Genomic DNA, 21,865 nt, shown 5'->3' with positions numbered 1-21,865 from the left:
TATTCATTATCACCTTTCTATGGGGGTACATTGTCAGCTTAGGTGTCATGTGCAATAAGTAGTGTTCTGGCCGTAGCTGGAGGAGGAGACCGGTGGTGCGGGATATTAGGCCTCGTATTGATGCCCAGTATGTTCCTAGTAGCGGGCACTCCCAGAATATGTGCAGCATGCTTCCTACTCCCCTCCCACAGCGCCAACATAGCTCAGATAGGCATGTGCATGGGGAAAATTTTCGGTTCGGTTCGGCATTCCGAAATTCTGAATTTTCGCAATTCGGGACTTCGGCAATTCACAACTTCGCCACTTTAGCACTTCGGAACTTCGAGACTTCTTTTGCAGACGCTTAGTAGATAACTCCCTTATTCCCACGGTATTAGGGAGTTATCTACCAAAAGGCTGAAAGACCTAAATTGGTCTTTCAGACAAATTTACTAATACTAAGTAAAAATTACTTAGTATTAGTAAATTTTGCCCCTACTCGCTATACCGCGAGTAGGGGCATGTCTAGTTAACAGTGAGCAGCCTGTGGCTGCTCACTGTTTAAAAAAAATATATATATATTGCCCCCCCCTATTGCCCCGCCCCCAGAGCGGCGGGTGGGGGCCCTAAATACTAATAAGGGGGGAGGACCTAATGTCCTCCCCCTGGCCCCCACCCCTGAGCGGTGGGTCGGGGCCCTAAATATTAAAAAGGGGGAGGGACCTAAGGTCCTCCCCCCTGGCCCCCACCCCTGAGCGGTGGGTGGGGGCCCTAAATACTAATAAGGGGGGGACCTAATGTCCTTCCCCCTGGCCCCCACCCCTAAACGGCAAGTGGGGGCCCTAAATACTAAAAAGGGGGGGAACCTATTGTCCTCCCCCTGGCCCCCAACCCTGAGCGGTGGGTGGGGGCCCTAAATACTAATAAGGGGGGGAAACCTAATGTCCTCCCCCCTGGCCCCAACCCCTGAGCGGCGGGTGGGGGCCCTAAATACCAATGGGGGGACCTATTGTCCTCCCCCCGGCCCCCACCCCTGAGCGGCGGGTGGGGGCCCTAAATACCAGTGGGGGGGACCTATTGTCCTCCCCCCGGCCCACACCCCTGAGTGGCGGGTGGAGGCCCTAAAAATAAATGTGTCCCCCCAGGTTACCTCTTAGTCTCTTAATTTACCTGTCAGGGCACTCTGATTGGATGGCTTAAACCCACCAATCAGAGTGCTCTGAGCCTAATTGCAGGGCGGGGCAAGGCTTTATAAGCCTTCCCCCGCCCTGCAGAGCTTAGTCTGCGCGGTGAAGAAGGATTCTTTTTTTTTGCGCTCGTTTTTTTTTTGGTTATTATGTTTTTTTATTTGGCCTTTTTTGGGGCTGAAAAAAGATTTTAGAAGAAAGAAAACATCGAATGGTGAGTTTTTTTTATTTATTTTTTTACAGGTACTTAGTTAAAGGTCCCCCCCCTCATTATTTTTAGGGTGAGGGGGGTAGGTAGGGGGTTCATTTTTTGGGGGGGTGAGGGGGTGACTAGGGGTTTGGGGTCACCTGGGGGGGACGTAAAAAATTTTTTAGGGCCCCCACCCGCCGCTCAGGGGTGGGGGCCAGGGGGGAGGACATTAGGTCCCTCCTCCCTTTTTAGTATTTAGGGCCCCCACCCACCGCTCAGGGGTGGGGGCCAGGGGGGAGGACATTAGGTCCCCCCTATTAGTATTTAGGTCCCCCACCCACCGCTCAGGGGTGGGGGCCAGGGGGGAGGACATTAGGTTCCCCCCTTATTTTACTGTAGCCATTCTCCCTCAGGTCAGGCCTCAGTGCTTTACAGAGTCCCATAATTAACGCTGAGAGTTCCTCCATGCTCACCCTTTCAGAGATTCCGCGGAAGCGGACATTGTTTCTCCTGGACCGGTCTTCTAGGTCCGCTAGTTTGCATTTAAGCATCTGTTGTTCTTTTTCCAAGTGGTGTACTTGATCAGCGAGCGCATCATGCTCGGTGCATATTTCTTCTGTACGGGCCTCAAGCCGGTTCGTCCGCTCGCCCAAGTCAGAGATCTCCCTTTTGATTTCACAGGTCGTCTGCTTTAAATTGGATTGGAGGGTGACTCTGAAATCTTGTAGCATGGTGTACAGCCGTTTTTCAGTGACTGGGACATCGGCGTATTGGTTTGCATCCTGGCCTGAATCCAGCATGGCTTCAGTGGACTGTGATAAGGCTTCGACATCGTCGCCATCTTGGGTAGGCCTCAGGCGGTCTTTCCGCGCCGGGCGGATCTGGTCCGTTAATTTGGTTTGTTTGGCTGGTGCCATCGGGTGTGTCATGTCTGGCTACCTGCTAGGAGCTTGTATGCTGGCAGTAGGGCTGTGCAGCTTGCTTAAAGCAGGCTATTAAAGTCATTCAGGACCAGGAGCTCTCACTCACGCCCCTAATTTTATTTTTTAACGTATTTACATATTTATTTAATTTTATTATTTTATATATTGAAAATTATAACAGTTTTTTCCTGATCCTGAAGAAAGCCCAGAGAGGGGCTGAAACGTTGATCATTTTTTTAATGCATATCTAATAAAGTATCTTGCATTTTATAAGAAGATCGTGGAGTGCAGTCATAAATTTTTGAATATGTATAATGAAAATTATATATACATTTAATCAATATCATTGTACATGCACTTTGATATTAATATATATATGAATATATATATATTAATATTAAAATACACGTAGGCAGTGTATGTGTATATATGTGTATATATTTACACTTAGATCATATATTTAATAAATATATATATGATCTAAGTATATATAATTTTAATTTTCAACTGTTTTCAACTGTTTTAATTTTATTTCCAGGCAGCAGGGGGAGTACCTGTCCTTACAGGCACTCCCCCTGCTGGCAATGCCTTGGACGGCCATGCCGTCCATGTGATCGTGAGGTCTTCGTCCTCTTTGCCCCCCCTGGGCCATGTGATCGCGAGGTCCTTGCGGAGTGGGACTCCCTGGGCTCCCAGATGAGTCTCCAGAATGCGATTGCCGGCGTGGGATCACCGGCGACCGGGTAAGTACATAAGATCGCAGGGCGTTCTATGCCACCCTGAGGCTTATAGAGCCATCTAAATAAGGACGGCATGGAACGCCCTGCGGTCTTAAGGGGTTAAAAAGGTGAAAATAGCTACAGAGGGAACATGTTGTGGTTGTTTCACGTGGGAATTATGAGCAAGGTGTTACAAATATCCAGATAATTGTAGTGATGGACTTACACTGATGCTTAATTGGTTTTACAATGAGTTCAGAAGTGATCAATCCTTTCAGGACTAAATTGTTTCTAAAAGACAGGTGAAGGGGGCACCCGGATTTGAACCAGAGACCTCTCGATCTGCAGTCGAATGCTCTACCACTGAGCTATACCCCCTCCCATGATAAAAATATGGGGATTGTGTGGGGTTTTTTTTTTATGTTTTTGTTTTCCAAAGACAAGCGAGGAGTATATTTGAGAGATCGCCCTGGGGGGCGGTGTGTCCGTTCTGCATAGGGATTCGAACTCCGTACATTCCCGTATAAGGCTTGGTTGTTGGAGGAACGAGCGTGTGAAGCGCCGTATTTGTTCACGCGCTATAGTGTGTAATAAGGTATGTCTTTGGTCCAGAAAAAGGGTGGTTATTGGGTGTATTGCGCCCGTGGATGTGAGCACATCTACTATCCGAGGCAGCGCGTTGTTGAGCCCTGATTGCAGGTTTGGGCCCATGTCTCCTGCTGGGAAATCTGGGTTACCTCTGAGGGGAAGTAGGGGACTCGGGTCCGTCGTAAGATAGAATTTGGGGCCTTTTTGGTGCCAGATCCTGAGTGTGGTCTTCACAAACGGGTTCACGTGTTGTACGCGTCGGCTAGCTTCCTTAGTGAGCCAGGGTAGGGCTCTCAGGTCGCAGTTAGTGCTGTCCGCTTCCAGTTGGATCCATGGTTTTCCTTGCGGCTTGGTTGACCAACTAATGATCCGTGTGAGGTGCATCCTTCAAGAAGTCTGCATCCTTCAAGAAAAACATGATTTTCATGCAGGACAATGCTTTTTGGGTTCATTGAGAACATGGTTGTTGTTCAATAATAAAATTAATCCTCAAAAATACAACTTGCCTAATAATTCTGCACTCCCTGTATATATATATATATATAGTAGCGGATTAGTAAATAGGCAAAAAACACATGAAGAAAGGGTATGGTGAAAACCATCAACCACAGTAGGTTATGACATGAAACAAGACAGATCCACATCTACGTTCATTCGCTTGGGTTCTAAAGTGTCTAATTGATATATCCAGTATGTCTGTCTTTGAGATAGTTTCAATTCTCTCGCCGTTCCAGGTGAGTACCCGGGTCATTTTTGATGATGGTATCTAAAATGGAGGTAAAGGGGGCACCCGGATTTGAACCAGGGACCTCTCGATCTGCAGTCGAATGCTCTACCACTGAGCTATACCCCCTACCATGTGTTTTTTTAAATGTTTTTGTTTTTGTGTTCCGTTTTTTTTTTTGGTTATTATGGTTTTTTATTTGGCCTTTTTTGGGGCTGAAAAAAGATTTTAGAAGAAAGAAAACATCGAATGGTGAGTTTTTTTTATTTATTTTTTTACAGGTACTTAGTTAAAGGTCCCCCCCTCATTATTTTTAGGGTGAGGGGGGTTGGTAGGGGGTTCATTTTTTTGGGGGGTGAGGGGGTGACTAGGGGTTTGGGGTCACCTGGGGGGGACGGAAAAAGTTTTTAGGGCCCCCACCCGCCGCTCAGGGGTGGGGGCCAGGGGGGAGGACATTAGGTCCCTCCTCCCTTTTTAGTATTTAGGGCCCCCACCCACCGCTCAGGGGTGGGGGCCAGGGGGGAGGACATTAGGTCCCCCCTATTAGTATTTAGGTCCCCCACCCACCGCTCAGGGGTGGGGGCCAGGGGGGAGGACATTAGGTTCCCCCCCAGGTCAGGCCTCAGTGCTTTACAGAGTCCCATAATTAACGCTGAGAGTTCCTCCATGCTCACCCTTTCAGAGATTCTGCGGAAGCGGACATTGTTTCTCCTGGACCGGTCTTCTAGGTCCGCTAGTTTGCATTTAAGCATCTGTTGTTCTTTTTCCAAGTGGTGTACTTGGTAGGGCTGTGCAGCTTGCTTAAAGCAGGCTATTAAAGTCATTCAGGACCAGGAGCTCTCACTCACGCCCCTAATTTTATTTTTTAACGTATTTACATATTTATTTAATTTTATTATTTTATATATTGAAAATTATAACAGTTTTTTCCTGATCCTGAAGAAAGCCCAGAGAGGGGCTGAAACGTTGATCATTTTTTTAATGCATATCTAATAAAGTATCTTGGATTTTATAAGAAGATCGTGGAGTGCAGTCATAAATTTTTGAATATGTATAATGAAAATTATATATACATTTAATCAATATCATTGTACATGCACTTTGATATTAATATATATATATGATTATATATATATTAATATTAAAATACACGTAGGCAGTGTATGTGTATATATGTGTATATATTTACACTTAGATCATATATTTAATAAATATATATATGATCTAAGTATATATAATTTTAATTTTCAACTGTTTTCAACTGTTTTAATTTTATTTCCAGGCAGCAGGGGGAGTACCTGTCCTTACAGGCACTCCCCCTGCTGGCAATGCCTTGGACGGCCATGCCGTCCATGTGATCGTGAGGTCTTCGTCCTCTTTGCCCCCCCTGGGCCATGTGATTGCGAGGTCCTTGCGGAGTGGGACTCCCTGGGCTCCCAGATGAGTCTCCAGAATGCGATTGCCGGCGTGGGATCACCGGCGACCGGGTAAGTACAAAAGATCGCAGGGCGTTCTATGCCACCCTGAGGCTTATAGAGCCATCTAAATAAGGACGGCATAGAACGCCCTGCGGTCTTAAGGGGTTAAAAAGGTGAAAATAGCTACAGAGGGAACATGTTGTGGTTGTTTCACGTGGGAATTATAGGCAAGGTGTTACAAATATCCAGATAATTGTAGTGATGGACTTACACTGATGCTTAATTGGTTTTACAATGAGTTCAGAAGTGATCAATCCTTTCAGGACTAAATTGTTTCTAAAAAACAGGTGAAGGGGGCACCCGGATTTGAACCAGGGACCTCTCGATCTGCAGTCGAATGCTCTACCACTGAGCTATACCCCCTCCCATGATAAAACTATGGGGATTGTGTGGGTTTTTTTTTTATGTTTTTGTTTTCCAAAGACAAGCGAGGAGTATATTTGAGAGATCGCCCTTTGGGGGCGGTGTGTCCGTTCTGCATAGGGATTCGAACTCCGTACATTCCCATATAAGGCTCGGTTGTTGGGGATCAGTGTCATTTGGCTTAGGCCAGATTGAACTCTTTCTATTTAGTAGAAAACAAGCTAAACCTGGGTGAGAAAAAATGGTTTACATAGAGAAAATGTTTGGCTACTTATTAAGAATTTCCTATTAAAATGCATATATATTAGGGTGACCAGTATGGTGCCATTTTTTGTTAACACTATCATTTTGCTCAGCCAGATTAAACTTTTTCCTACAGAAGAATGTCCTAATAGTAACAAATCAGAATAATCTAGTTGGTTTTCATAGAGAAAAATTCCAAAATTCCTATTAAAATTTTGGATGTTAAAACACCCAGTTTAAATATCAATTTCATTTGGCTTTTTAGACATTTTATGATGTTGAAGTTACCTTCTTATTCGGCCAGCTTCTTATGCAGTGATAGAAGATAGTTTCTTATTCATCTAACTTCTTATTAAAACATGACTTTTATTCATTCCAAATGTATGTAAATTTTATGAATGCTGCAATATAAATATTACTTTATTAATACGTTATTCATATGTAAGTCATATTTCTACACATTTCTGATATAATAATAAATAATGAAAACGATAAAAATAATACTAAATGTTATTAGTTATATAAATTAGGTTTGCTTATTCAATTTGGCTCTTGTTTATGTAAAGTAGTACAATTTATCTTCAGCCTTTAAAATAAATAACTAACACATTTGCCACTTAAAGTGGGCATCAAAATGCCACCTCCAAATCCATTTTCGCCATGTTGGCATTGATTTCTATACACTGGATTCCCCTCTTCATCATACAATAATATTCAGCCTGAGCTAAACTAAAGTTTTGATTAAAAACTGGCACCAGAACGACTCAGGACAGAACACAAGTAGCCCCCCAGTTAAGTTCTGGACATACCACCGCGGACATAGATAACGTATATGGATGCGTTGCACCGCTGCAGGACCCCATCCCCCCCCATCCCTGCAGGACCCCATCCCCCCCCCACCCCCCCTCCCCGTTTTCCCCGCACTCTTCCTCTACTCAATCTTCTCTTCTGCCCCTTACTCGTATACTTAACTTCCTACTCTTCTTAATTCTCTCTCTATATAGTCATGGTGACAACATAAATTAGAATATGCTAAACAAAAGTAGGTTATAAGCCTACCTGGACACTGTACACTATATTAAGACCACGTTCGAGGTCGGCAAATGTGACACATTTATTGATTTTCATTGTTTAGTATACATGTTAATGATAAAGCGCTTACAAGTTATGTATGATATTATTCAGTTATTGTTTATTTAAAAAAAAAAAAACCTTGACACGGAGACAAGAGGACCTACAGCTACACAGCTTAAGGGTTATATTATGGAAAAGCAAATGCTGGTCAGAACCGTGATTACTTGGGCTTCTGCGAAAGCCATGATCCAACTATGTGTATTCATGTTGGCGAAAGCCATGTTGCAACTGTGTTTTATCTATGTCGGTGAAAGCCGTAATGCAACTGTGTTCACCTAAGCTCTGTCAAGTGAAACATAAAGAAATGAAAAAAAAAATAAAAACTGGCACCAAAGTGGCACCATCAACTCAATGCATTTCAATAGGGATTTCTGAATAAGTAACCAAGGTTTTCTTACATTAAAACCACCTTGGCTCACTCAAAATGCCATTGATTTCAATACACTGGGCAACCCTCTATGTCATCCAACAACATTTAGCCTGAGCCAAGCCACATTTCATATCATAAACTGGCACCAAATTGGCACCATCAACTCAATGCACTTCAGTGGGGGATTTCTGAATATGTAACCAAGGTTTTCCTATATGAAAACCATATTGGCTCACCCAAATTGGCATTACAAATTTAATAGGTGTTCCAGCAATTATTATTTAGAGTTACACTTGCGATTTTAATACGCAGCTTTTGCCATTTTCTCTTTTTTTAATTATTTGTTTGAGTAATGTTTTTATGGCTTTTATTAATGATTGAGTAAATATCAGGTAATTGACAAGGGAATTTAAAAATGTAATAGCCAAAGCAGCAGAATTGGACAAATTCTACAATTTAACTGAATTGAGTGAAATTCTAAATACCTTTCCCCAATCGCTTCCTCTTCTCTCCCTCTCTCGGGATCTGTTCTTCATTTCTTTCTATCTGCTCTAGTTTTCTTTAAAACATAAGACAAAGTAGGGACTATTTTGTCTTATGTATTTTTCCTACGCTTGCCCAGCTTTGACCCAGGGGAGGTGCATTTCCTGTGGTCAAAGCAATTTCCCCACAATTCTCACCTTCCTCCTGCTGCCTTATTCAGCGTTCGAGCACCGGCACTGAATTTCATCCTAACAAAATGAGAACAGTTTGTCCATTCATATTAGGACGAAATTCTGGATTTCTGTTTGGATCGGAATTTAATTTGAATGAATGAAATACAGATTCTATTCATGCCGCGATTAAATAGCTCCCTAATTCCCACGGTATTAGGAAGCCAACTACTAAAAGGCAGGAAGTATACATGCCCCTACTCGCGGTATAGCAAGTAGGGGTAGATTTATACTAATACTAAGTCAGGTTTACTTTATGTATTAATACATTTGGCTGAAATATTTAGGTATTTTAGTAATACCCAAGGTATTAGGGAGCTATCTACTTGCGGCATGAATAGGATCAGAGTTTCATTCATTCAAATGAAATTCCGATCTGGACAAAAATCCAGAATTTCGTCCTAACACGAATGGACAAACTGTTCTCATTCTGTAAGGACGAAATTCGGTAGTTTCGCCGGCGTTCGAACACTGAATAAAGCAGCAGGAGGATGGGGAGAATTGTGGGAAAATTGCTTTGACCACAGGAAATGGAGCGGAGTTTGCTCCTACCCTGGGTCAAAGCTGTGCAAACGTAGGAAAAATACATAAGACAAATCTAAGCTACTAAGGTCTTAAGTAATCAAAATCTCTAGTCAGAAAGTATAAAATGATATAATTACATTGTAAAATCACATTTTAAAATAAACATTTCAAAATAAAAATTGTTTAGAAATTTGTTTTCTTTTGTTTCTGCTGTTGTCACATACAAATATAGCAATATCATACTTTTTTTTTTTTTTAAATAATCCTGCAGTCCATACAAATACATAACTCTATTATCAAAAACATATATAGATAATATATATATCCAAACCATAGTGGATTGACTCAATATACAGTTCATATACTCATGAAAGAGGGACTTTCGCTCAGTTAAGTTAAGTTGTATAATTTGTCCAATTCTGCTGCTTTGACTATTACATTTTAAATTCCCTTGTCAATTACCTGGTATTCCCTCAATCATTAAAGGACCACTATAGTGCCAGGAAAACATACTCGTTTTCCTGGCACTATAGTGCCCTGAGGGTGCCCCCACCCTCAGGGTCCCCCTCCCTCCAGGCTAGATGGAGAGGAAGGGGTTAAACTTACCTCTTTCTCCAGCGCCGGGTGGGGAGCTCTCCTCCTCTTCGGCTGAATGCGCATGCGCGGCAAGAGCCGTGCGTGCATTCAGCCAGTCTCATAGGAAAGCATTTACAATGCTTTCCTATGGACGCTGGCGTCTTCTCACTGTGAAAATCACAGTGAGAAGCACGCAAGCGCCTCTAGCGGCTGTCAGTGAGACAGCCACTAGAGGCTGGATTAACCCAAATATAAACATAGCAGTTTCTCTGAAACTGCTATGTTTATAGAAAAAAGGGTTAATCCTAGGACCTAGAGGGACCTGGCACCCAGACCACTTCATTAAGCTGATGTGGTCTGGGTGCCTATAGTGGTCCTTTAATAAAAGCCATAAAAAAATTACGCAAACAGATAATTAAAAAAAGAGAAAATGGCTACATATTAAAATTGCAAGTGTAAGTCTAAATATAATAAGAGCTGGAACACCTATAAAATTTGTAATAGCATTTTGAGTGAGCCAATATGGTTTTCATATAGGAAAACCTTGGTTACTTATTCAGAAATCCCTATTGAAATGCATTGAGTTGATGGTGCCACTTTGGTGCCAGTTTTTAATCAAAACTTTAGTTTAGCTCAGGCTGAATATTATTGTATGATGAAGAGGGGAATCCAGTGTATAGAAATCAATGCCAACATGGCGAAAATGGATTTGGAGGTGGCATTTTGATGCCCACTTTAAGTGGCAAATGTGTTAGTTATTTATTTTAAAGGCTGAAGATAAATTGTACCACTTTACATAAACAAGAGCCAAATTGAATAAGCAAACCTAATTTATATAACTAATAACATCAAGTATTATTTTTATCATTTTCATTATTTATTATTATATCAGAAATGTGTAGAAATATGACTTACATATGAATAACGTATTAATAAAGTAATATTTATATTGCAGCATTCATAAAATTTACATACATTTTGAATGAATAAAAGTCATGTTTTAATAAGAAGTTAGATGAATAAGAAACTATCTTCTATCACTGAATAAAAACATGGCCAAATAAGAAGGTAACTTCAACATCATAAAATGAGAAGCTAACTTCAGCGTCATGGTTAGAGTTGGGTTAAATTTTATATTGAGGTGATTACTTTAAGAGTTAAACACAGGATTTAGGTAATTTTCAGGTTTAGGCTTTGAGTTCTAAAGTTTATTTGGAAAGTACTCACCCTCCTATGTCTTCTGTAGACCAGTCAGTTTCCTATGATTGATGGTATTAGAGCTGCAGGAGTGATTACACAGTGCATCACTAAAAGCTTCCCCTGCTCCTCATACAAAGCATTTCCTGTGTGAGAAGTGATCCCTTTCACTTCCTGCCAGTTCCACACATAGTCACTGGAGGAACTGGGACAGCACTGAGTACTGCACTCTTTAAAGGGACAGTTTAGGCACCACAACAACTTCATGCAAATTAAGTAGTTATAGTGCGAGGAGGCCCCCGGGGAACATCTTACCTCAAGGGGTTTAACCATTCTCGAACAGTTTAACCCCAAAGTTGTCCCCATCGCCAATCTCAGCTCCCTCCAGTGCAGCATCTGGCTTCTGAAATGTCAGATTCAGGAAGTGTAGAGTGCCACCGGGCAGGGGCGCTGCTGATATGCTGAGAGCAGTGAGCTGATGCTCTCAGCCAATCAGTGACTCCCCATTCACAAAGCTAGCTTGTAAAAGGTACATTTCTGTGCAAGCCAGTTTTATGAATGGGGAGTCACTAATTGGCTGAGAGCATCAGCTGATCACTCTCATCATATCAACGGTGTCCCTTGCCCAGTGGCTTGCCCCAGTCGCTTCCTGAGTCTGAAATTTCAGAAGCCGGATGCAGTCGTTGGGGAGCTGAGATCGTTGCTAGAGGCAGGGCCGGACTGGGACAAAAATTCAGCCCGGGCTACTAGGGGCGGGGCCATAAAGGGGGCATGTCATGTCACCACCATTGACACGCACACCCCCTTCCCCCCACAAAATGAGTATGTTAATGTGACGCTCCTCCAGAGGATCCAGTGCTCCTGGCTAAAATAAATGCCATGAGTTTTTTTTGGGGGGGAAGGGGGTGGGGGTTGAGTTTGTGCTGCGTTTGCTGGCGATTTGTCTCTGGGGTCCTCAATAGTGGGATACCAGAGATCAAAACAGGAACCGGACTGTTAAAGAGTGTTGTGCATGTGTGGGGATGTTCCTTGTGTTGTTGGATATGTTTGGACGTTGCATGTGTGTAGAGCAATTGTGTGTGTGAAGGGGTCTGTTTGTGGCGTACTGCATGTGGCTAGGGGCTGTAGTGTGTGTGCCTCTGGGTTGTAAAGTATGTGTGTTTGTGTGTGTGTATTTATATAGGGCCTGTGGAGTGTGTGCATGTAAGGAGCTGTACTGTGTGTTTGTGAGTGTATCTAGGGGCTCTAGTGTGTGTATGCATATAGGAGCTGTAGAGCACATGTGTATAGTGGGGGTAATGTATGCATAGGTGGTGTAGTGTGTACAGGGGGTGCAGAATATGTATTTATAGGGGGTATAAATTAGTGTGGGTGCATGCAGGGGGTGTAATGTGTGTGTTTATAGGGGTATAACGTTCGAGAGTGTAGTGTAGGTTTATGGGGTATAGAGTGTGTATGTGAGTGCCAGGGGAATAGTGTGTATATAAGGGGTATAGAGTGTGTGTAGTGTGTTTGTGTGTAAGTGCAGGAGGTGCAGTGTGGATATAGGGGTATAGAGTGTGTATTGTGTGTTAATGTGTGTTAATGCAGGGGCTGTAGTGTGTATGTAGGGGTATAGAGTGTATGCAGTGTGTTTATGTGTTAGTGCAGGGGGTGTAGTGTGTTTGTGTGTTAGTGCAGGGGGTGCAGTGTGTTTGTGTGTTAGTGCAGGGGAGCAGTATGTTTGTGTGTTAGTGCAGTGTGTGTTTGTGTGTTACTGCAGTGTGTGTGTTAGTGCAGGGGAGCAGTATGTTTGTGTGTTTGTGTGTTACTGCAGTGTGTGTTAGTGCAGTGTGTGTTTGTGTGTTACTGCAGTGTGTTTTAGTGCAATGTGTTTGTGTGTTACTGCAGTGTGTGTTAGTGCAGTGTGTGTTTGTGTGTTACTGCAGTGTGTGTTAGTGCAGTGTGTGTTTGTGTGTTACTGCAGTGTGTGTTAGTGCAGGGGAGCAGAATGTTTGTGTGTTAGTGGTGCAGTGTGTGTTAGTGCAGTGTGTGTTTGTGTGTTAGTGCAGGGGAGCAGAATGTTTGTGTGTTAGTGGTGCAGTGTGTGTTAGTGCAGTGTGTGTTAGTGCAGTGTGTGTTTGTGTGTTACTGCAGTGTGTGTTTGTGTGTTAATGCAGTGTGTGTTAGTGCAGGGGAGCAGAATGTTTGTGTGTTAGTGGTGCAGTGAGTGTTAGTGCAGGGGTGCAGTGTGTGTAGTGTGTTTGTATGTGTGTAATGTGTTTGTGTGTGTATATGGCCTTAAATTATTATTATTAAAAAGTAAAAAAAAAAAACTAATAATAATTCCATTTACTCCCCCTTTTAACTTTGCAGGGGGGAGGGAGCATTCACATACCTGGTGGTCCAGTGAGGGGAGGGTACGCCACACACACATCCCTGGCGGTCCAGCGGCAGGTAATTCAGTCTGTACCCCACAGTGAGCACCGTTTTTTCAGAGCGTTGCCACGGGTTACCATGGCAACGCTCTGAAAATCTCGGCGCTCGCGAGAAGAAGAGGAAGGAAGCTGCTCGGCGTGCGCAGAGGGTGACCGGCTCACTGTCCGATCTCCCCTCCGGCCCATGATGGGATAGAACTCCATCTTGGGGCCGGTGCTGCTGCACATGGGCCGGCAGGGGAGATCTCTTGATCTTTCCTACCGGCCTCGGCCCATGGCCATCGCGGCCCACCGGGCATTTGCCCGGTTTGCCCGATGGCCAGTCCGGGCCTGGCTAGAGGTAACTTAAGGGTTAAGCCATTCAAGAACAATTTAAAACCTTGAGGTACGAGTGCACACAGGGGCCTCTGGGAACCATAACAAATTAATTTAGATTAAGTTATTTTGGTACCTGGAGTGTTCTTTAAAAACGTTTCTGCAGGTCTGCTATTAAAGCGCATGTTCCTCAGTCCCTGTGGCTGCACGCATTAGGCCTTCTTCATAGCAAAGCATTGCCTCAATACGTCCTCATGCAAATCATGAGGATGTCCAGTGTCATTGTCACAGAGTAAAAACTGAAACATTTTACATTGCAGGGTTAAGGGGACAGACACACTGCATCCAGATGAAGATGAAGTAATATTTTCATAAGATGATGTGACTTGGGAGGCTATAGTGACCCTTTAAGGCTGACTGGTCTACAGAAGACACAGGCCAAGGCTCCTGGTACTTATCTCTCCTCCAAGCCTATTTAAGATTTAAAAAAGCACATTACAAGTGCTGAAAAAAGACGCTTGTTAGCAGGTGCCTACTGGGTCTAATGGAAAATCCGGCTCTGCGATTAGGACTAGTGAGAGTTTGAGCACGGGGCTTAATTTTATGTGTTTGTATTTCCACCTAAAAAGCGTCTATTTCATCTTTAGTGGGATTATGGATATCATTTGCTAAGGACAGGTTATATGGTTATTTGGAAAATGCGCCAAAAATATTCATTATTTTTATGGAGTTTGTAATGTAGGAGCCCTGTTTGTAATGACAGGTGCATTGTCGCCATATGGGCTGGAGGAGCTGACCATTACCTTTCCCAACCCACACCAATGAAACACTGACACTTTAGGGTATGGGTCAATATGTCCACAGCTTTTATTCATAATATATAATAATAATAATAACAATAATATATAAATAACATAAAAGTCATTGCCCACCCCCACATCCTCAGCCATCCATCATTATCATTTTCCACATATCAATTCGCAAAACAAGATCCAACATTTTCCACACGATCCTGGCAGGGGTATACCTTGATACCCCTACACCACCTGGGTTCTGAGCTACCACCGAGCTCGAAACCACCAACATCTTACCAACAGGTAACCAGTCCATATTGAAACAGCCAACTCACTACTCTTGCTCTACGCTTCCTTAAGCAGGCCTGTTACCCCCTTAACTTTCCTTCCACTAGCCCGCCACAAGCTCCGACCTTGATCCCTTAAGCCGTCTTAGCTCCGCCACCCAGAAGAAATAGAGCCTTGGCCAAGTTAAGTAAATCGATCCCCATCATCTCTGAAGTACCCTGGTAGCATGTCCTCTAGTTCCCTGTGCCGAACTACCACCCTGCCCAGCTTCCTCACAAAACTGGCCATGAACCCGTTAACCTTCCCTCGGCAGCGCCCTATAGCCGCTGAAACCCGCACATGCCGCCAACGGAGCCGGGGAACTATCTCAGACCATACCAACTGAACACCCGGGACCCAGGCCCTGATCCTGTTCACATCCTGCTTCATCCTTTTTACTAATAGCCGTTGCGGGATAAGCCCAAGATCATTACCGCCTGCATGGAGCACAAGCACATCTGTCCGCCTACCCCTAGTTACCATACTAAGGACCTCGCTACAGACTTCCTGCCAACCATAACCCCTGTAACCAAACCATTGTAAATTAATCCGGTCCTCAGGGAAGCCCAGCTGCTGACCCCGAAAACGAACTGCAGCTCTCCTCTTGGCTCAGAATATAAAAGAATGGCCCACAATCCATGCCACTCGACCTAGGGAAGAAAATAAATATGTCAGCCAGGGATCCCACAAGGCCAACCCCCACAGCAACTGCTCACACCATCTTATCCAACCGAACGTAAGACCGGAACCTCACCGATTCCCACCGCCCAATTTTCTTGACCATTTTATCGCCCAAGCCTAGCCGAGTTGCCTCGGTGGCTGCCCGTATGCGAAACGAGTGCGTCCCGAACTGGTCCGGCCGCACCCCCAAATCCTGAGGTCCTCGCCTAAAGACCTTGAGAAACTGAAAATGTGAAAGCGAGGTACCGTCCTCGTGCATCAGAAAGGACCCCAGCCCCAGCGGGTGTCGTCCCAGGTATCGAGCCACACTAGCCACCGGGCATAAGGGTGACCCGGGAAAGTTATGCGGTACCACGTCCGTCCCCCGACCTCTAGTATCCGTTTTTGACCAGCAGAGATGTACCACCACCTTGTCCGCTGCCCACCTAACCTCCGAGAGCTGGACGCCCCCGCCCCTGGCCCGATTTGGGCTAGCTAGTTCCCCGATACGAAGCGCCCCGAAGAAGGCCAATAGGAACGCCACTTCACACAAGCCCGCCTCATATCTGTTGAAGCAAAGCCCCGGCAAGCTGTGCACCAGTCCCCCGAGTATGTCGAGCGAGACTGGCTTCCTTGAGTCAGGGACCTTGCGCCCCCTCCGAAAACCCTTCAGGGCTTGACGGATGACAAAGTGCTTTGTGTGGTCCTCCCACCCCCAAAGCTTAAACTAGAACGCGATCGCTGACATCTGTCGATCCACCACCACCGGGGACAGGCCTTTTGCCAATAGCCGGATATAGCCGTGGATATATTTGTCATAGGATACTATCGATCCCTCTGATTTAAATATTGATTGCCCTTTTCTTATCTTTTATTATTTTACTGACCCATTTACTAAGTCACATTGGTTTTCAATTGCTTATTTTATATTTGTTTCCCAATGGTACTGTGGCAGGATAGCCAGGCTCTTCACAATAAACTTCAAATGCAACAGTCAGGATAAAATAGTACTGCAGTTTATTGTCACTTTCCACAATTTATACAAGGTTGTGCTCTCCCACAAAATAAAACAAAAAGAAAATAAATCATACTCCAACTTGGAGACTTACTAAACCACAGTGTTACTAACTATCCAACTGGCCAGCTAATCTGGTTCCCAGTTTTAAACAAAATGAAATATAGCACTTTAAGCAGGTTTCACACAGTACCTTTGTCTCAGAGTCTCAGCCTTAACTGCCTCCTCTCTCCCAGCTGTTAGACTCCATGTTGTCTTCAGATGCTAACCTTTTAAAACCCTAGTACTGGTTAATTACATTCACCTGGTTGATAACATTCAAGGTTATTGTAACCTTAGAGTTCAGTAAAGATAGGGAAAGATTTTTTTTTTTTTAGATCAAGTGTCTTTGAATGCACAGTTTAGAAACTAGAAAGATTGTCTTCTATATCTTTATTTCTATTGAGTTTTTTGGCTATCAACCCCCTACTTTCCCTTGTTATATTATATTTGTTTCTCTTAGCGGCTAATCTTATACTGACACCTCTAAACGTGGAGGCTATTACTCCTTTGATATTTAACTGTCTGTTTGTCTGGTTTTTTTTTCTAACATCTTTACTAGGGTTAAAAGTAATTTAATATATTTATGTTTGTTTTTTTTGCCAGAAGTGCTGAAAGGATATTTTTTTTTTTAGAGATTTACAATAAAAGTTACATTTTAGAATTTCTCATTTATTGGGCTGGATTTTTCCCCAATAGATGGTTGATTCCATTTACGGGGGTTCGTGCCATTCATTCCAGCCCCTATATATATTTTCTCCCTTTTTACTAGTATTAGCAGCAGTACCAAATGAATATTCTTCTAAAATTGGGGTAGGTAACCTAAAAATTTAATATTTCAATTAGACTCAACCTCCTCTTAAATACTTGAAATGAAGGGACACCTCAGTATTAACAGGAAATAACAATCAAACACCAAACAACTACATTTTTTTTATATAATACTTTATTTTTGTAGTGCATAGGTTAGTTTACAAGCTCACAGTGACATTTTTAAGTGAAAAAAGATACAGCGAGGTTGAGATTAGGATTGTCGTAAAATGTCAGCATTACAGCACTTTTTTGTAAATGACATGGAAAAACAGTGAGGAAAACTATACAGTGCGTTGGAGTGATAATGAAGCAAATTTTGTTATAGCGATTGCATTTCGTAGGCACTGATATTGATTACCATCAAAATAGACAAGCCTAGTCAAAATATATAACTATGCTGCGTATCCTGCTTAGTGTCATGCTTGTAGTGGGAAATAGCCACATGTTTAAAAGAATTGTAAACTGTGTAAACTGAAGCGCTGAGTAAGGTAAACTTTGAGACAAGCATTTTAAGGGTTGTATATACCCAGATCAGTCTAGCTAGGGTAGGCAGTGATATATTAATAGAACGAGAGGTACCTATCATAAGTAACCACAACATTAAGTGCGAGTGTAAGCATTTGAATTAGACACAAACGTAGGGATAAATTCAAACAATATATAGCCGAGCTTAACATTTTAACGATCTGATGATAGTAACGGTTTGATCTTTGATAGGCAGCGTTCTAGTACTGCGGTTTACTAAGGTACCGGATAGTTTTAATCATATACGAACATCTCATACATACTGTCTGCGATACTATTTGCTATGTCACATGCTAAGTTATGCAGTTTAACGTTTAGGGATAGTCCTGGATACAGTGTCTCAGTTATAGCCGGTTTGGTGAGGTTATGTATTGTCACCGCTTATGGGCCAATACGGGCCTAATCTGCCTCCAGTTCTTTCCCTTTTGATTACCCCTTGTCAGTTCTGTGGGCTTGTTAAGCGGGCCAGGTGCAACGGATGATGTGGTGCCGCGGCCATGCGTCTCCACCTGCAGGGTCCGGAGGTGTTCTCCGCCCGTGGCTATCGCTGGTAAGGAGCTGTGCTGTCATGGGGTGCGCCGCGCGGTTTGCGGTGTCAGTCCTTGTATGCAGGGACTCATTGCGTTGGGCAGAGAATTCCGGTGCCGCCTGGTGGTGAGTGGATCGATCAGGCTTGGTGGACTCACTCTGCCGTGTGCGAAGGTGAGTGGGGTATGTTGGTGTTTCCTGGCCCTTTGGTCTTCTGCTTTTCCCCCGGCCGGAGGCCGCTTTGGGGCTCGGAGTGGGTAGTGATATAGGTGGCGCCGGGTGGCCGGGCGTATCCATGTCGCCATTTCCCTCACGACCTGGTGAAGGTGCTGACTCTTGGTGCAGAGTTTTATCCGTAGGTTGGCATAGAGTCGGTCGAAAAACTCCAGGGTGTGAGTAGGCGGTGTGGTGAGGGTTCTGTTTGTTGCCGGTCGCGTCTGCGCCGCCATCTTGCTCGGGCCCCCATAGTCCCGCTCGGCTGCAAGTTTGTCCCTTTGTGTGAGTCGTTTTGTGGGGGTGGTCGGCCCCCGCAAGGACCGGGATAACCCCCGCCGGTCCAGAGGGGGGGGGGGCAGCAGGGCAGTGTTTGATTGCCGCTTGTGAGGAGGTTCTGTGCCGGGGGATCGGCCGCTTCCCCCAGGCCTCAGGCTCCACTCTAGTGTAGGCCGCATGGTCGATTCAGGTGCTTGCGTTGTGTTTGATTGTTGGACGGGTATTGTTCTGTTCCCCGTACGGTCCTGGATCTGTTTAAAGGCTTTTTGCATAGCTGGCACAGTTTTGGTAGTTGTGAGAGTCGTTTTTATGTCTGCTAGTGCAGGAGCCCACAGAAAGCACCTTCGTCCATTTTGGCTGCCAGGCCCCGCCCGCAAACAACTACATTTTAACCCCTTAAGACCGCAGCCAAATGTACAAGTTGTGATCCAAAAAAAACGTAAACAAAACCTGGCATTTGCGCTATATGTCTGTCCAACCGTAATTCACCTTTCATATTAAATGCACCTACACTTATTATATATCATTTTATTCAGGGGAAACAGGGCTTTCATTTAACATCAAATATTTAGGTATGGAACATAATTTAATATGAAAAAAATATTTAAAAAATGGGAGAAAATAAGATTTTTTTTAATTGTTTTAGTTCTACGTGACATTTTAACTGTGAATGTCAAAATACTGTTTGCTTTTACTGCAATACAATACACATATATGGCCAAAGTTAGTGTTGATATGTGAAAATGCAAAAACTAATTTGAACGCAAATTTTGGCCAGTGTTTGTGACTAAGTGGCTACTAAAAAAACTGAACATACCCTATTTGCAATACCCTGGGTTGTCTACTATTGCAAATGGTATGCTATCATGGGGATAATTTTAATTCCTGGGCTACCATTCAGTCTCAAAGGCAACCTGGCGAATTTTAATGTGAAAAAACCGAAACGCAAACCTTATATTTGACTCTGTAACTTTTGAAAACACCATAAAACCTGTACATGAGGGGTACTGTTATACTCAGGAGACTTCGCTGAACACAAATATTAGTGTTTCAAAACAGTAAAACGTATCACAACAATTATATCGTCAGTGTAAGTGCCATTTGTGTGTGAAAAATGCAAAAAATGTCACTGTCACTGACGATATCGTCGTTGTAATATATTTTACTGTTTTGAAACACTAATATTTGTGTTCAGCGAAATCTTCCGAGTAAAACAGTACCCCCCATGTACAGGTTTTATGGTGTCTTGGAAAGTTACAGAGTTAAATATAGTGCTAGCAAATTAAATTCCCTGAACTTTCGGCCTGGGTTGTCAGGCAGGTCCTGCAAATTGTAATTAATAAAATGACCTAATTATGTAAAATTATTACATAAATATATACGTAGAATTATAATATATATATATATATGTGTATATATATATGTATATAATTTTTTTTATTATTTTTATTTATATATAGGAATATATATATATAGTGATATATACGTATATACTTATGTATACAGATATATATATTATTTCGTTCTACATGTATTTTGATATCAATATATATATATATATATATTAATTTTAAAATACAGTTAGAACGAAATTACGCATGTTTATATATTTTTTATCCATTTATTTATTATTTTTGTAATTTTATTTTTTAACGTATTTTATATATTTATTTATTTTTTATTATATATAAATATATATATATATAATGAAAATTATATATATATTTAATCAATATCATTGTACGTGTATTTTGATATTAATATTAAAATACACGTATACAGTGTATGTATATTTATGTGTATATATGTGTATCTAAATGAAGTAGTTGGATACCCAAAGAAAGGGGAAGCAACTGGGTGTGTGTCTGGGGGCAACCAAGACAGGGGGTAACCCTCACATATTAGTATTAGTGGAGAAGTAGACCTAAATTGGTCAAACAGGGAGAGGCGCCCCCTAATGTATAACTATACATATGTACAATGAATCATAAAACGTAACTTTTAATGTTGGCTGTTATAAAAGAAACCCCTTGTGGAGAGTTTAGAGAAAGAAAACTAACAACAATAATAAACTTAAAATAGGAGGATAGATGTCTGGATGGGGATAGATATCCTAAGGGGTGTTCCCCCCAGGATGTACAGCTCAATACAGCTACAAATCCCCACAACCTGTATATGCTGTCTCACAGAGGCAATCCTTCAAGGGATTGCATGATATAGGGAGTGGAAAGATTAAACCAGCCCTGTAGTCACTATGTACAGTCCCAGTGTGGTACTTGTTTGCAACAGTGAAAATATTTACACATGGGAAATCCTGTAGCAAAAAAATGGTGACAAGGACGGTTTTTCCATTAAGTAGTCAAAAAATGGTCAGAGTTTTAGCAAGTCGATAGATACACTTGTTTCAATCTGTGTACTATCTGCTACATTGCTATTTCTGGAGGATAGGGGCACAGAGGATGGGAGGAGAACACCTCAAATCTAGTGGTCAGTTCCACATGTGGAACTGACCACTAGATTTGAGGTGTTCTCCTCCTACACAGATTGAAACAAGTGTATCTATCGACTTGCCAAAACTCTGACCATTTTTTGACTACTTAATGGAAAAACCGTCCTTGTCACCATTTTTTTGCTACAGGATTTCCCATGTGTAAATATTTTCACTGTTGCAAACAAGTACCACACTGGGACTGTACATAGTGACTACAGGGCTGGTTTAATCTTTCCACTCCCTATATCATGCAATCCCTTGAAGGATTGCCTCTGTGAGACAGCATATACAGGTTGTGGGGATTTGTAGCTGTATTGAGCTGTACATCCTGGGGGGAACACCCCTTAGGATATCTATCCCCATCCAGACATCTATCCTCCTATTTTAAGTTTATTATTGTTGTTAGTTTTCTTTCTCTAAACTCTCCACAAGGGGTTTCTTTTATAACAGCCAACATTAAAAGTTACGTTTTATGATTCATTGTACATATGTATAGTTATACATTAGGGGGCGCCTCTCCCTGTTTGACCAATTTAGGTC

General features: G+C 42.8%; 3 non-coding genes across 3 annotated transcripts; all 3 read right to left on the bottom strand.

Annotated features, from left to right (window-relative positions):
- Positions 1 to 3,304: 3,304 nt before the first annotated feature.
- On the bottom strand, positions 3,305 to 3,376 carry TRNAC-GCA (transfer RNA cysteine (anticodon GCA)). Its single transcript has one exon. It is a non-coding gene; the product is annotated as a tRNA-Cys (tRNA).
- Positions 3,377 to 4,367: 991 nt separating this feature from the next.
- Positions 4,368 to 4,439, bottom strand: TRNAC-GCA (transfer RNA cysteine (anticodon GCA)). The gene has a single exon. It is a non-coding gene; the product is annotated as a tRNA-Cys (tRNA).
- A 1,640-nt stretch (positions 4,440 to 6,079) lies between these two features.
- TRNAC-GCA (transfer RNA cysteine (anticodon GCA)) lies at positions 6,080 to 6,151 on the bottom strand. The gene has a single exon. It is a non-coding gene; the product is annotated as a tRNA-Cys (tRNA).
- Positions 6,152 to 21,865: the final 15,714 nt, after the last annotated feature.

Source organism: Pelobates fuscus, chromosome 6 (assembly GCF_036172605.1).
Source record: "Pelobates fuscus isolate aPelFus1 chromosome 6, aPelFus1.pri, whole genome shotgun sequence".
Taxonomy (NCBI): Eukaryota; Metazoa; Chordata; class Amphibia; order Anura; family Pelobatidae; genus Pelobates; species Pelobates fuscus.
This window is presented reverse-complemented; position numbering and strand designations above follow the sequence as displayed.